Below are 17,994 nucleotides of genomic sequence, written 5' to 3' on the forward strand. Positions count from 1 at the left end.
TACCTTGGTGAGTAGCGTCTGGGGTCTTAAAAGCCATCTAAGTGAGCAGCCATCTAAGATACTCCACTGGGCTCACCCCCTTGGGAGCAAGGGAGAATGAAAAAAACAAGATACAAGGGAAAGATTAGCCCAAAGGACTAATCGACCACAACTACCACGACCTCCACCAGACTAAGTCCAGTACAACTAGATGGTGTCCAGCTACCACTCTGACTTCCCTGACACGGATCAAAACAGAGGGTCCTGGACAGAGCTGGAGAAAAATGTAGAACAAAACTCTAACTCACAAAAAAGATCAGACTTACTGGCCTGACAGAAACTGGAGAAACCCTGAGAGTATGGCCCCTGGACACCCTCTTAGCTCAGTAATGAAGTCACTCCCGAGGTTCACCCTTCTGTCAAAGATTAGACAGGCCGGTAAAACAAAACAAGATTAATGGGGCACAACAGCCCAGGGACAAGGACTGGAAGGCAGGAGGGGACAGGAAAGCTGGTAACCGGGAACCCAAGGTCCAGAAGGGAGAGTGCTGACCTGTTGTGGGGTTGTTAACCAATGTCATAAAACAATATGTGTACTGTTTAATGAGAAACTATTTATTCTGTAAACCTTCATCTAAAGTACAATAAAAAAAACTTAAAAAAATGCAAAGAACTTGAAAGAAATCCAACCCACAGCAGTAAAAATGGTAAAATATTTGACAACCCTGGTCCAAAATGTTTGGCTACATACAGTGATGAGGATGTATCCAATTTCTCTACACTGCATTTCCTGGCAATGTGACCAGTAAAATTGTAAATTTCTTTAAGAGACCTGTTTAAGTCCATTTTTTAGTGTCAGGTACTGACCTTCTCTGCTTACACAATAGCGAGCAAATACATTTATATCCATCCACATCATATCATTTTGGCCTGCTGCATAGAAAACATAAAGCTTCTTTCTAGAATATATAACACAAATGGTTTTGGGACCTGAATCTGGGTTTAAATCTTGTCACTCCTATTTGGAAGCTCTGAGGGTGGGGTAAGCAAGCTAACATTTCTCCTTCCAGAAATGAAATAAGATCTAACAAACATGAGAAGTCAATAATATACATCAAGTGCTAGGGCACACAGTAGCTACTAAAGACACACATCTATTTTAGAAATTCTAGTGATGGTGTTCATATCTATCAAACCAACATTTGACCTGGACCATAAGTATTTGGGGATAACTGTGTTTTGTTTAACTGTTGCCAGCATTACCGAAGTATCACTGATTAGAACCTATGTTGGGTTGGTATTTAGAAATATTTCACTAAATTTCCCTAACACCTGTAACTCCAAAGCATTTTTTGACTAAAAATTAGGTCTGATTGTTCATTCCTGTTGTCTCGTCACCCTGCCTACTTCTAGTCTGTGCTTCTTAAACTCACGAAAATCCTGGCTTTTGATTTTTGATTGCTCACTTGGCTTTATATGTATATATGTAGTTTATATTTATTGTTGTTGAGAATACAATAAGCAGAATCTACACCACTTCAACAGTTCCTACATGTACAATTCAGTGACATTTATTCCATTCTGCAAGATGTGCAACTATCCTCACCTTTTCCAAGTTGTTCCTCCCTCATTAACATAACATACACTCACTGCCCCCTAAGTTTCCCATTTAATTTTTCGAGTTGCTATTGTAAATTTGATCCCATATACATAGATCTTAAAAGTGCACAATGTTCAAAGCAGACATTCTTTACAAGTTAAGCGAAACTACTGTTTGGTTTTGTGAGGACTTCAGGGGATATTTTTAGCTTAAGGTTTAAAGATTATCTCAGAGTAATAGTTTCAGGGGTTCATCGGGCCTCCATGGCTCCACAAAATCTAGATGCCATAAGAATCTGAAATTCTGTTCTGAATTTCCCCCCTATTGATTAGGACTCTGTCATACAATCTTGGATCATAATGTTTACTAATGGTAGTCTGGCACCATCCAGTTTTTCTGGTCTCATGACAAAGGAGGCAGTTGTTCATGGAAGCAATTGGCCACACATTCCATTTCCTATTCCTGACTCTCCTTTTTCCTCTTTTACAACAGGGGAATACAGACCAATTATTGTACCCTGAATGGCCACTCGTAAACTTTTAAGACCCCCAGGCACTATGTAACGAACTAGGAGGTAGAACAGAAGCACGTTATTAAGTCATTTAACTGGGATGTCCCATGAAACCATGGCTCTAAACCTCCAAACTACATAAATAAATCCCATAAGGTGTTTGTACATAAGCAGCCTCAGTAGCTGCCTTTCTTTTTTTAATCATTATTGTAAACATATCTATCACAGAACTTCTGACAATTTAACTTTTTACAGGTGTACAACTTATTGACAGCAATTACATTAATCTAGGGTGCAACCCTACTTTTTTATTATTGTGCTTTAGGTGAAAGTTTATAGCTCAAGTTAATTTCTCACTCAAAAATTTATATGCACATTGTTTTGTGGCATTGGTTGCAATCCCCACAATGTGACAGCATGTTTCCCCTTTCCACCCTGGGTATCTTGTGTCCATTTGTCCAGCTGCTGCCCCTTCCTGCCTTCTCATCTTGCTTTTGGGCAGGGGTTGCCCATTTGGTCTCATATATTTGATTGACTGTGTTATTTTTTGTTTAACAGTCCTGCCTACACTTTGTCTGAAAAGTGGGTTTGGGTAATGGTTTCAGTTACAGGTTAGCAGAATCTCCGGGAACTGAGTTTCAGGGGTTTCTCCAGTCTGTCAGACCAGTAAGTCTGGTCACTTTTCTGTGAATTTGAATTCTGTTCTACATTTTTCTCCCTCTCTGTCCAGGACTATCTGTTCTGATCCCTGTCAGAGTGGTCGTTAATGGTAGCCAGGTACCACTTAGTTCTTCTGGTCTCAGGCTGGTGGAGTCTCTGGTTGATGTGGTCCTTTAGACCTTTGGGCTAGTATTTTCCTGGTGTTTTTGGTTTTCTTCATTCTCCTTTGCTCCAAGTAGGATAAGACTAATAGATGTATCTTTGATGGCCACAAGCTGGCTTTTTAGACCCCAGACACTACTCACCGAAGTGGGATGCAGAACATTTTCTTTATGAACTATGTTATGCCAACTGACCTAGATGTCCCCCAAGACTATGGTCCACAGCCCCCAGCCCCAGCTAGTTGGTCCCTCAAAGTATTGAGATGTGTCTAGGAAACTTCCATCCTTTTGCTTTGGTCCAGCTGTGCTGACTTCCCCTATATTGTGTGTTGTCCTTCCCTTCACCAAAGCTGACACTTGCCTACTATCTAATTAGTGATTGCCCCTCTCCCTCCTTCCCTTCCCTTGTAACTGTCAAAAAGAATTATTTTTTCTGTGTGTAACCCTTTTCTTGAGTTCTTATCATACTGGTCTCATACAATATCTGTCCTTTTGTGACTGATTTATTTCACTCAGCATAATGCCCTTCAGATTCATCCATGTTGTGAGATGTTTCACAGATTCATCATTATTCTTTATCGTTGCATAGTATTTCACTGTGTGTATGTACCATAATTTATCCATTCATCTGTTGACAGGCATTTAGGTTGTTTCCAACTTTTTGCTATTGTGAATAGTGCTGCAATGAACTATTGGTGTGCGTATGTCTATTCCTGTGACAGCTCTTATTTCTCTAGTGTATACTTCTAGGAGTGGGATGGCTGGATTGTATGGTATTTCTATTTCTAGCTTTTAAAGGAAGTGTCATATCATTTTTGAAAGTGGTTGTACCATTTTATATTATTACCAGCAGTGCATAAGAGTTCCAGTCTCTCCCACCACCTCTCTAACATGTGTTATTTTGTGTTTTTTGGATTAGTGCCAGTATTGTTGGTGTGAGATAGCATCTCTACGTAGTTCGGATTTCATTTCTCTAATGGATAATGATCGTGAAAATTTCCTCTTGTGTCTGTTAGACGCCTGAACGTTTTCTTTGATGAAGTGTCTGTTCATATCCTTGGAGCATTTTTTAACTGGATTATTTGCCTTTTTATTTTTGAAGTGTTACAGTATCTTTAGATTTTAGAGATTAGACCCTAATCGGGTATGTCATAGCCAAAATTTTTTTCCCAATATGTAGGTTGTCTTTTCACTCTTTTGGTGAAGTCTTCTGATGAGCATAAATCTTTGATTTTTAGGAGCTCCTGGTTATCTAGTTTCTCTTTTGGTGTTTGTGCATTTAGTTATGGTTTGTATCCTATTTATGTTGTATATTAGGGCCCCTAGCATTGTCCCTATTTTTTTTTCCATGACCTTTATCATTTTAGATTTTATATTTAGGTCTTAGATCTATTTTGAGTTAGTTTTTGTGTATGGTGTGAGGTATGGATCTTGTTTCATTTTTTATTATGTATGGACATCCAGTTACACCAGCACCATTTATTAAAGAGATTATCTTTTCCCCATTTAGTGGACTTTGGCCCTTTGTCAAATATCAGCTGCTCATAGGTGGATGGATTTACATCTGGGTTCTCAATTCTGTTCCATTAGTCTATATGTTTGTTGTTGTACTAGTACCAGGCAGTTTAGATTACCATGGCTGTATAATACATTCTAAAATCAGGTAATCTGAGGCCTCCCATTTTGTTCTTCTTTAGTAATGCTTTACTTATCTGAGGCCTCTTCCCTTTCTTTTCCATATAAAGTTTATTTGTTTCCCCATCTCATTAAAGAATGCTGTTGGAATTTGGATTGGTGTTGCATTGAATCTATAGATCACTTTCGGTAGAACTGACATTTTTACAAGGTTGAGTCTTCCTATCCATGAGCATGGTATGTTTTTCCTCTTATGTAGGTCTCTTTTGGTTTCTTGCAGTAGTGTTTTGTAGTTTTCTTTGTATAGGTCTTTTACGTCCCTGGTTAGATTTATTCCTAAGTACTTTATCTTCTTGGGGGTTATTGTAAATGGTATTGATTTGGTGATTTCCTTTTTGAAGTTCTCTTCGTTGGTGTAGAGGAATCCAACTGATTTTTGTACATTAATCTTATATTCTGCTATTTTGCTGAAATCTTCCATTGGTTCCAGTAGCTTTCTTGTGGATTATTTGGGGTTTTCTGTGTATAAGATCATGTCATTGGGAATAGGGATAGTTTACCTCTAGCTTACCAGTTCGGATACCCTTTATTTCTTTTTATTGCCTTATTGCTCTAGCTAGGACTTCCAGCACAATGTTGAATAAGAGTGGTGATAAAGGGCATCCTTGTCTGGTTCCCATTCTCAATAAAGATACAGAAGATCTAAATGCCACAATCAACCAACTTAACTTCATAGATATATATAGAACATTCCACCCAACAGCAGCAAAGTGTACATTCTTTTCCAAAGCACATGGAACATTCTCCAGAACAGACCACATTGTAGGCCATAAAGCCTTAAAAAAATCAAAAAACATTGAAATAATACAAAGAATCTTCTCTAATCATAATGCCACAATAGTACAAATCACTAAGAGAAACAGCAAGGAAAAAAAAAAACAAATATATGGAAATGGAACACTATCTTGCTTCAAAACTACTGGGCAATAGAAGAAATCAAGGATGGAATGAAAAAAAGTCATAGAATTAAATGAGAATGAAAACAAATCTTACCAAAAACTTTTTGGACAAAGCAAAAGCAGTGCTTAGAGATCAACTTATAGCAATAAATGCACACATCCAAAAAAAGAAGACAGGGCCAAAATCAAAACATTAACCCTACAACTTGAACAAATAGAAAGAGAGCAGCAAAAGAAGCTCTAAGGCACCAGAAGAAAAGAAATAATAAAGATTAGAGCAGAAATAAATGAAATAGAGAATAGAAAAACAATTGAAAGAATCAACAAAACCAAAAGTTGGTTCTTTGACAAGATCAACAAAACTGATGAATCGTTGGCCAAACTGACAAAAGAAAAACAGGAAAGGAAGAAAATAACCCGAATAAAAAATGAGACGGTGGTATCAAAACAGACCCAACTAAAATAAAAAGTATCATAACAGAATACTATGAAAAACTGTACTCCAACAAATTTGAGAAGCTAGAGGAAAAGGACAAAATTTCTAGAAACACACTACCTACATAAAGTAACACAAACTGAGGCAGAAAAACTATACAGACCTGTAACAAAAGAAGAGACTGAAGAGGTAATGAAAAAACTCCTAACAACAACAACAAAAAAGCCCTGTCTCAGACAGTTTTACTGGAGAATTCTACCAAACTTTCAGAGAAGAGCTAACATGAATACTACTCAAGATATTTCAGAGTGCAGAAAAGGAAGGAATACTCCCAAACTCACCCTATGAAGCCAGCATTACTCTGATACCAAAGCCAGGCAAAGACATCACAAAAAAAAAAAAAAAAAACCTACAGACCAACATCCCTCATGAATATAGACTCAAAAATTCTCAACAAAATTCTAGCCAATAGAATTCAATAGCATATCAAAATGATAATACTTCATGACCAAGTGAGATTCATACCAGGTACGTAGGAATGGTTTAACATTAGGAAGTCAATCAATGTAATTTACCACATAAATTAAACAAAAGGAAAAAAACCACATGATTTTATCAATTGATGAAGAAAAGGCATTTGACAAAGTCCAACACCCATTCCTGATAAAAACTCTCAGCAAAATAGGAATAGAGGGAAACTCTAATAAAGAGCATTTATACAAAGCCAACAGTCAACATCATTCTAAATGGAGAGAGACTGAAAGCATTCCCATTGAGAATGGAACCCTAATTTTAATCAATGTGATTTTTCCATTACCATAAACCAAAGTGCCCTTCTCCTCCTTCGTCCTGCTCCTGGTAACCACTAAGAAACTTTGGTCCTATCCATTTGCCTCTTCTTGTATTTTTATAAATGAGGTCATACAATATTTGTCCTTTTGTGACTGACTTATTTCACTCAGTATAATGTCTTCAAGCTCCATCCATACTGTAGCATGTATTAAGAATTTATTTCTATTACTGGGTGCATAGTATTCCATTGTACATATTATCATATTTTGCATATCCATTTATCTGTTGATAGGCGTTTAGGTTGTTCCACTTGGCTTTTAATATTATACTAATCTACCCTTAGGTAATCCAACAAATTTATCCATATGGCTTCTTATCTAAAATGATCTTTCATATTTCCTTCCCCTCCTAGTCATCAATCTATATAATAAGGAAAACAGATTTTTCCAAACTAAAATTGGTATCCTCTTCCTAGAAGACAAATAATGAACTATATTTTTGTTTAAGATTGTGTGGGAACCATTATATATGATATTTTTAATTGTGTTTTGTTTTAGATAAATATTTCTAACACATACTGATTTTACATTTATTACCATCTTCTAGAGCTTTCATATACATATTTTTATATTAATCTCACATTCCTAAACTGAGATGCTATTTAAAAAGGCATGAGTCTAATCTTAATTGTTTTAAAACAATAAAACCAAATCCATTGTCATCCTGTCAACTCTGACTCATAGCGACCCTGTAAGACAGAGAAGAACTGCCCATAGTGTTTTCAAGACTGTAACCTTTACAGAAGCAGACTGTCAACATCTTTCTCCTGTGGAGCTGCTGGTTGAACTACTGACCTTTCAGTTAGCAGTCAAGCACTTAACCACTGCACCACCAGGGCTCCTTATTCATTGTTTTAACAACTAATATTCATTTATCATATATTTTCTAAATACCAGTTGTTGTTAGTTGCTGTACAGTAGATTCTGACTCACGACGACTCTGTGAGCAGAGTAGTACTCCATAGAGTTTTCAAGGAAGCAGATCACCACACCAGTCTTCTAAAGTACATCTGCGTGGGTTCAAATTGCCAGCCTTTTGGCTGGCAGTTGAGCACTTAACCATGTGCACCACCCAGGGACTCCTTCTAAATATGTACCATGTGACAAACACTGTAGTAGGCACCATGGTTTCAAAAATGAATAAAATGTGAACTACGACTTTACAGAGTTAACATATAGTTGGGCAGCAGATATTTAAATATCCAACTATGGATGTATAAGGAGTCCTGTTCGCACAATGGTGAAGTGCGTGCCTGCTAACCGTACCCACTCAGCAGCTCCATGGGAGAAAGACGTAGTGATATGCTCCTGTGGAGATTACAGCCTAGAAAACCCTAAGAGACAGTTCTACTCTATAACATGGGGTCAAATCACAACTACTGTGAGCCACAGTTTCTTAATCTGTATAACTGAAATAAAAAACCCCTAGTTCATAAACTTACTGTAAGGAACAGATGGCATTAAGTATCTACGGAATATAGCAACGCGCTTGTATAATAAGTGTTCAATAAATGTTATTTCCCCATCCTCATTAACACCTGGCAAGAAAGGCATTCTCTAACATGCCTGATTAACCCGAGAAAGAAATGACCAATACTTCCTTTGTGCCTTAGCCTTCTCTATTCCTAGAATATTTGGTTAAACTCCTTTATTTACTCATCCCTCTCCCCATACTAGTCTGTAAAATCGTTTTAGAGTAGTGCCCGTATTTTATTCCTTTCTGTATCACTCCATATCTACCACAGTATCCATTTAATAGTAAGGTCTTTGTAAATGCAAGATCAACAAGTTCACGTAGCCACAGTCTAAACTATCTTCCACTCACCACTGGCCCTGCATGCAACCAATGTTCTTTTCAAACTGCGTGATACAGCCTTCTCAAATTATCTTTACACTATTCACTCCACTTTGGCTCTGCTCTTATCATTTCCTTCATCTTTTTTCTTCCTGGTAGAAACACAACCTACCTCCTGCAGGATCTTCCTTCACTATCTCCACCAGAACCGACCTATCCCTTCTCTGAACTCCCCCATCAAGAAAGGAAAAAGAAACAATCTTGACTTTCTTATTCAATACTATATCCCTGTTCCCTAGTCTAGTTTCTCACACACAGTAGGACCTCAAATTTGTTGAACTGACTTGAATAAACTTGCCAGTTTTTAAAAGGTTAAATTAAAAAGTAATTTTAAATGGTCTTTTGCACAGTAATGCATCATATAAAAAACTAATGCATCTTTTGAATTATTATGATTTATTAATTTGATTACTTTGATTTATGCCAAGGAACTTGAAATGAGGATTTAAAAATCCAAACAGGATATTAAGACTTTCAATATTCATCCAAACATCTATTATGAATCTTATTTTTCTTCCAAAGTAAAGCCTCATACCAACCTGATTAGCATGCATTTATTGTGTGTGAAAACACCCTGAAGGATTCTACTTATTTTTTTCCCAGTCAGTTCATAATTGTTTGCACTAATAGCTACTACATATTTTATTAATTTAGAATGAGCATAAAGTAAGATATTATCGCTATATTCAAAAACAACAGAGAATTCTGCTAACAGAATATTTTGAGGTACGAAAGAAAGCCTAAGAAATGGGGGAGTGGGAATAAGGCGCTGGAAGGAAGAGGTGACGAAGTTGAGAAAGAAAAAAGATATAGAGCAAAAAGAACAGAATAGAAAGGAAAATAAATTGATTAAGATCAAATATAAAATAAAAAGTGACAGCAAAATAAGAAGGAAGAGTAGAGAAATATAGGAGAATATAAGAAAAGAGGAAAAACTTAAGAAATTGAGGGTAAAAATCTTACATCTGCAAGGTACTTATTCTAAACTTAAACCCATTACTGTCGAGTTGATTCTGACTCATAACAACACTACACGACAGAGTCGAACTGCACCATAGAGTTTCCAAGGAGAGCCTGGTGGATTTGAACTGCTGACCTTCTGGTTAGCAGACATAGCTCTTAACCACTACACCACCAAACTTAGATATATAAAATTCTAACATTAGGATATTAAAATACAGTATAAGGTAAAATGGCTCTGCCTTCCCAAGACATAGCTCTTATTTCCTTATCCGTTTCCTACCCAAAAATTCTTTTGTAATTCTGAAACACTTAAAAGGAGACTTTGCTTTAGATTAAAACAATAAATGATCTAGTTTGGTTTAGCACAAAGGGCACAGTACATGTGCAAATTAATAATACTGTATAATTTTTAACATTTGTTATTCAGTTCCAAGCTAAAGAATAAAATTCTAACTTTACTGTTTTATAAAGTTATTTGTCCAATTTTAAGTTTTCCTAGTTCATATGGAAAAAGGTAAACTAGTTCTAGTCATAATTATCACTTTACAATAATTATAAAATTCTATGAATAAGATTGTTTTTTCTAAGGGTAAGTATTCATAGTACTTTTTTGACCTATGATGCTGACTTACAAATAGCTTTCCCATATTTTATATATCAGATTTACTTTATACATTTATTACATAATTCTCCTAGTAGACTAAAAATTCTTTTAAAGCAATATTAAGTCTAATTCAGGTTGTATCTCTCATTCCTTACTCTGTGGCCAACAATTTACACATTCACCAAATGTTTGGTGTATCAATGAATGAACAAATAAATAAATGAGATGTTGTGGTTTAAGAAAACTTTAATTTCTATGTGAACTAATTTTTTGCTTCTTTCATTCTAGCCTACCAATTACTACCAAGCTAATCATCTTTAAATATTTGTATCATAATGACATTGTCCTGTTCCAAAACATTCGAAGTATCCATCCTTTCTAGAGCATAAAAGTCTAAATGCCTTAGCCCTCCTACCATTCAGTCATAGATTTTAATGTTCTCCAATCTTTACTCTATTGGGATCTACTGCCTTTATTTTCAAGTGTATGTCATTGTCATAAAGTTATTGTTGGGGCTGTTGAAAGAGGTTGTGGGAATGAAGTGTTTTGAAGCTTACGTTTCATTGTTTGGGTATTTATGCTTGATTATTTAAAAATCATACTTAGCAGCGTTTTCAGAAATTTAGGTTTGACACATTTGCACGTACAAAGGCTGTAGACAAGCAGATGCACCACCTCAGGGCCACTATGCTCTCTGACCATTACACTCCAGCAGGACATGTGAGTGCTTCAGATGCAGGCTGAGAGAAGGACACAGAACCGGCTGTAGAGCCCAGAAGCAGTGACAGTCAGTACCATGCATACACCCAAGGAATTCCAAATTCTATCTCCACTAGACAGCTCACATCTCCCAGGTGGGCTTGGACCATGAGTAGCAGAGTGTTTAGAGAGCCAAAGTCCTGATTATATACGCATAACAGGTTAGAAAACTGGCTAAGATCAGCTGAACCTAACCCAGACCTACAAAACTATCCATCTGACCCAAAAGAGTCATGAACAATAATATACGCTCTGAGTTGGAAGTGGTTTATTATGCAGTGAGGGCTAATTGATAGAAATATATATCTAGAAATACACTACTATATTAAAAAACCTAAAATATGTGGCACTTACTTTTAGGATAAGGTAGTTGGCAAATTGTCATAAACGCTAGAAAAAGGGCAAATAAACTATTAGTGAAGGCTGGGAAAAGTGAGAAAATTATTATGGGAGCTAGAAAATGGTGACCTGTGTTATGTAGCAGCAAATGTAAAATTTCTGCCTGTGGTAAATGGAAAGCAAGATCATATTCTAATGAACTAATGGACCTTGCCAAGATAATGTCCAGGTGATAGATTCAGAATGTCCGCTGGTTTACTGCATATGATAAGGCATGTTGGTAGAGAGAGATTCAAAACAGCACTTATCCATTTGCAAGCAGATTTTAGAGGGAATATAGACAGACAAGGAGTCCCTGGGTGGCACAGATGGTTAAGCACTCGATTACTAGCCCAAAGGTTGATGGTTCGAACTCACCTACAGGCACCCTGGAAGACAGGCCTGATGATCTGCTTCCGAAAGGTCACAGCCTTGAAAACCCTATGGAGCAGTTCTACGCTGCACGCATAGGGGTACCTTGAGTCAGAATCGACTTGACAGCAACAACCAACACAGAGAGGCCAAGGATTGATAAATTGAAAAACAAATTTGTTTTTCATCTCTAGTCTTCCCAGCTGGTAAAAACGTCTCAAAGTAAAATAGTATCCAAGAACTAAGACCAATTAAAGGCTTGGCTAGAAAACCCTTTGCTGACAGCTATTAAAGAATGAAGTAGTGTCCCGTGGAAGGAGAAAAAAAGCCTTCTAGGAATCTTAAGGGCGTGGTCTCACAGAAGCCAAATCCAAAAACAGTAGGTGTTAAATCTGTAAAGATTGGAATTTCTTGAAACAATATGGGGGTGACTTTTGCAGCACAGCATAGGTTATAAGCAGACATATAAAAAGCCTACAAAGGTTTACAGTAAATTGCATAGGTAAAAGAGCCACCAACCTGTAATAAGAGGAACTGAAATTGTTCAAATTGCAATAAGTCCCCTGGCCTCCAATTTTCTCTGAGCAGGAATAAGTCTAAGAGAACTACTCAGGTGCCACAATGGACCATTTCTTCAGAAGTAGCCAAAGAAAGCAGCAGACAAGGAAGGATATCAGAGAGGGCAGAGTCTAGAAAGCAGCAGGAACAATGAGCTGGAAAGCCATTCCCAGAAAGTAGAGCCAGGAACTAATTGAGGAACATTCCATACTTTTGGGTTTTAGGGAACCTGCTAACATTTTTCCATCATGATTTCAGAAATACTACTAACCAGTAACTGCTAAGTGCCTCCCATTTTCCCCCTTTTTTGCAGCTGCATCTGAGAAGCCACATCAGAACTTTTTGTAGTTTACAAGACCCTGGAATTAACATGATGCCAAAACTAGAAGAGGTATCTAGGGAGCATAACAAATCCCTAACCAGAGTGATGGAGGATGAGAGACCACAGGGAGGAGAGCCCAGTTGTTGAAGCCAAGGCTATCCTAGATCACCATACAGCCAGCCAACCCCCAAATATGTGAAAGTGTTTAACCAAGACTGGAGCCCTGGTGGCGCAGCGGTGAGAGCTCGGCTGCTAACCAAAAGGTCAGCAGTTCAAATCCACCAGCCATTCCTCGGAAACCCTATGGGGCAATTCTGCTGTGTCCTATAGGGTCGCTATGAGCCAGAACCATCTCAACAGCATCTAACAACAACAAGCAGATCTACCTACCAACTCAGACACCTGACAGCAGATGCATTAGTATATTCATGAGCAATAAGAAACATTTATTGTTTTAAGCCACTGAGCTTTGGGATGTCTTCTTAGGCAGCAATAGCTTACACGTGCAATGATTCCCTGCAAATCTCAACTGTAGACTAAATAACAACCAAAATTTAACAATATTTAGGATTAATTTCAAGGAGGCCTGGTGGCACAGGGATTAAATGCTCAGCTGCTAACTAAAAGGTCAGTGATTTGAACCCACCAGCTGATCCACTGGAGAAAGATAATGACAAGTCTGATTCTGTAAAGAGTACAGCCTTGGAACTATGCGGCAGTTCTACTCTGTCCTATAGGGTCACTATCAGTTGGAATCGATTCATGGCAATGGGTAATGGGGAAGAATTAATTTCAACAGTCCCTTGTTTAAATAAGGCCAGAACCAGAAGATCATTTTAGGGCCTTTCATCTCAAGGAAAGAATGAAATTTGACGAAGTTAAGAGGAAAAACACTGTCTGATTTTTTACTTCAATGTTGTCATGACTAAGTTTACAATGTCTCAGTTTAAAAAGATTACTCAGAAAAAGGGCAACTAGTTCCTCAGAAGTTTTTGGAATCTCAGAAATGTTCTCTCAAATATGTACATGTATCTTCGCCTAATTATGGAATTTCTTGAGCAAGTGGCCTCTTAATGTTCAAATAGTTCTAGAATTCTTTGCTGGGAGACATATGATCTATTTTTTTCTAATATTTTCTGTTCATCTATGTGTGTATTAAACACAATAATAAAATATTTCATTATAATGAGAGCACAGCCTGGGGAATCAGAAAACATAGCCTCTTGTCCTAAATGTGCTCTTTTCAGAATTTATTTCAGTATTAGCTGATTCTAAATGCTCTTTTTGTGCAAGCAATGCCAAACATTATTCTACAGGCAAGAATTTCATACAAATCATAGACTGACGGTAAAAGAAATTCACTCACGCTTTTTACTGCCATTTTAGAAGATGCATTAAGATCTGAGACGATAATGCAAACTTTTCAAGTATCCTTTCACATTCCAAACTTAGTCATTTTCTTTATAATTTAGATAGTTGAACAGTTATTGTCATGTGAAAATTGGAATAATTCAATTATAAGAGCTAACTTTCTGCTACAAAATGGATAATAATGCTTAACATTTTTGCTGTAAGTAAGACCTGCTTTTTATACATGCAGGACTTCCAAAATCACAAATATTGGTTTCAAAATTCATCTTTTCCAAATAAGGAAAAATCCACATTGGGTTACCACGTAAGGGAAGATTAAATCAGAGCTCTATCAAATATAGCCAAATAAATTCCACATAATACAATTTAAAGACACAATAAATATTATTCATCAAATTATAGCAATAAAAGAGATGGGAAGTAAAATTTTATTTATAATATTAACCATGATATGATCATATAATCTCCCCAAAAGAAAAAAAGAGTATTAGATTTCAAAAATGAAAACCTGATCCAGTTTTTTAATATGAAATTACAAAAAGGAAAGCAGTTATTAAAGTATAACTTATAAGCACATTTTTATAACTATGCATCTTTCTATTAAGAGAATGTCTCAGATTCTTATAAACTGTCTGGAAACCACTGGGTTTGCCTTGATTTCCGTTTAATAGCAGTATTCTGCTGGAAGAAAAAGGGCGTTTTGGAAAAAATGAAGGTACTCCTTGGTATAACGATTTTCATGTCCAAAGAATACTAGAGCTGGATACAATTATCCAAATTTTTTTTTAAAAATAGAAAGGTAATTTTCAACTAATTCCTAGAAAGTTCCTTTTACCTGGAAAACAATTCCATTTTTAACATTGTTTAAGCATGGAATAATCTCCATCATATATTTGAGTTAGAAAAGACCGTTTGATTTCTTCCTTTTAAACAATTATGAGATCATTTGTGAATGCTAATCTGCTCCATTTTTTAGATTAGTAAAACTGTGTCATTTAATATTTTCAACATATACGGCAAGTTCTCAAAATGCTTCTTCAAAATATTTTGTGGGAAATATCTCAAAGTTAAATATGAACTTAGTTTAGAAATATTTCTTAATTATTAAAATAAATACATCCGTTTTTAAACTTCTGCAACATATTAGCTATTTATGCTACATGAGACAATAGTTTAAGATATGCAAACACTATATTCTCCATAAATTAGAAAGGACACATTGTCTAAGGGAATCAAAAAAAAAAGAAACATTAGAAAGAAGTTACCATCCTTCTACTTTGGAACTTCCATTTGGAGTGGGAGCGGAGGTGGGGGAAGATCACAGGAATAAACCAGTAAAAAAAATTAATGATTAAAATGATTTCAGTTAGTGAGAAGTACTGTGAAACAACAAAAGCAAAAACCATGGCGACTGACTTACAGGGCAGGGATACTTTAGATTAGGTAGCTGGAGCTTCTATAAGGACGCAATATTGAACCCAGGCTGAATGATACTAAAACCACCACCACTGGAAGAGCATTTTGGTAGTCAGAAACTGCAAAGGCAAAGGATCACTGCTCATCAATACATGCATGCTGGCCTTCCACAACTAAACTGCATGCTGCCTGAGTTCAGAGAGCACGTGTCCTATTTGGTTTATATGAAGATTAGTTTCAGTATGACTCTACATCACAGTATGACTCTACAACACAGTAGATTAATAGAAATCTATTATTTAATACCAACACCAATTTGGCCACTATATAGGAGTACAACATGTGAGGGTGTATGTTGATTTTTGCTATTAGGAAATGATAAAATATTATGACTTAAGTTACCTAAACTATGTTTTTCAATAAACTAATTCAATAACAAAAACTTTTATATGTATTTTTTCTATGAGTACCAAAATGTTCCAAATTAGGATATAAAAACACATGCATATTTGCAAAGTTAATGGTGTGCATACGAATGAGAAAACACTGACTGGAATATAAAGATAACTGTAGTGGCTAACACCTTACAGAAAAACACACGGTTTTGCATAGCTAGAAAACACACTATGTTTGCATGAAAGTTTTTTGATACAGGCTTTGTACAGGCTGGCTAGATAATATAAAAATAAGTTTTTATTTTAAACTGGCAAACTTCATAACAGTCTTGCAAATAAATCCCTATAAATGTTAGATCATACATAGGAAATATCACAAAATATAGTGAATTTGTCATCTAAAATCTCTTTGCAACAATTTATTTTCTGGACAAATCTCATTTAAGATATTTCCTACATTCTCAGTTCCTTCATATATCTTAAATTATTATAATTATTATATTCAAATATCTTAAAATAGCACACACATTTAAAATGTATGTGTGTGTATGTATATATGATAGACAATAATACTATAAATTGGCAATTCATAGAAAAAATACAAATAGACATCAAACATATAAAAAAAAGTTTAATCTTACTAATAATCAGAAAACTAAAATTAAGGCAAAATGTAATTATTTCCACATCAGATTGGCAAGCATTAAAATGGAAGATGTCCAATATTGGAAAGTAAATGGGAAACAGACACTTTAATATACTGTGAGTTGTTATAGAAATTTTAAAGAGCTATTTGACATTTCTATTAAAAAAAAAACTCCTGCTTTTTTACCTAGGAATTCACTTCTAGGAACATATCCTATAAAGATATTCACATATGCACACAAATATGCATGTTACACACAAACTTGCTTTGAATGAGTGAAGGGGAATGAATGAATCAGAGAAACATAAAATATAATAAATTGTGATCCAAAAGCTATATTTGTCTATAAAGCACTATACTGTATACAAAAGTACAAATTCTAAAGCAAGGTAATTAAAACCGTTTAAAAAAATACTTTATATGAAATCATATTCCCTTACGTCTGAATAAGAACAGTTAAATGTATTCATTTCCTTTAGAATTAATTATACACCCCATATTTGGAGATTAAGAATGCCTCTGACTTACCTTACCAATATGATAGCCAGAAGTACATTACCTCTAACGGCTTTTAAATAATGATAATAATAAATAATAATAAATAATAATATAATAATAATAATAATGTTCATATTTAATGGATAAAGAAAGGAAAGCCATTGCTGTTTTAAATTAGATACCTCATGGGCTTGATGACATAACCTAACCATTTTAAGCACTTTACATTTCTTTTGTCTCACAAAAATACTTTGTGATATTATAAAATATTATCTGCTACATGGTAGTTTCTAACATCCAATTTATTTGCATTTCATTAATAAAAGAAAAAGCAGATAAAATCAAATAAATAGAAAAATAAGAAAAAAGTCATTTTTGTATCTTCTTTCTTCTACACTTTATCCTGTTGTAACAAAAATAAATGCTAAGTACTTACGTATTATTGTTCTCTGAATCTTTCCTGTCCGAAGATGTTCTTTCGAATTGTCATCACTTGCTTAATATCACTCCTTCACTTCCTCATTCTTGTCACAGAATATGGAGAAATTAGAATAAATAAGGGAAAACCTTCTCCACTATGCTACTCAACAGCCTGCTATATTCAATAAATATTTCTTCAGTGTCCACATGTTCCTAGGCGCTGTACAAGGTCCTGGGGATAGAGCAGTGGACAAGACTTATCCACGCCTGACCTCAGAGAGCTCAGCAATCGTACTACTCTCTCTCTCTTAGGAGAGGATGAATTAGTTACCCATATTGCTCATGGTTAATGCCATCAGTATTCCATCTTGTCCCCAGAGAGAACTATAAAGAAGACAGTTGAATTTAGAGAACTCTATGGTGATCTTCGAGAATACAATTTCAATATAGCATTTTTAAGGCAGACGTGTAATTCCAGTGTTAAGAAGTAAGCATTTGATGAGGAAGTAGATGCAGGGTATTTACAAGTAGATTTGTTGAAAATAATATGGCTTGTGAAAGGAAGAAGATAAATAAGATAGTAAGTAGGGGAGGACAGCAACGTCTAGCTAAAGCACATGCTTGTAAATGGAAGAAAATTGATAA

The 17,994-nt window shown here is 35.7% G+C and overlaps 1 protein-coding gene across 1 annotated transcript in view; it reads right to left on the reverse strand.

Moving 5' to 3' along the window:
* Nucleotides 1-17,994, reverse strand: part of DPYD (dihydropyrimidine dehydrogenase) — a 926,643-nt gene that overhangs the window by 713,468 nt on the left and 195,181 nt on the right. The window lies entirely within an intron of this gene.

The sequence above is a fragment of the Trichechus manatus genome, unplaced genomic scaffold, assembly GCF_000243295.1.
Source record: "Trichechus manatus latirostris isolate Lorelei unplaced genomic scaffold, TriManLat1.0 scaffold00058, whole genome shotgun sequence".
In the NCBI taxonomy this organism is placed as follows: Eukaryota; Metazoa; Chordata; class Mammalia; order Sirenia; family Trichechidae; genus Trichechus; species Trichechus manatus.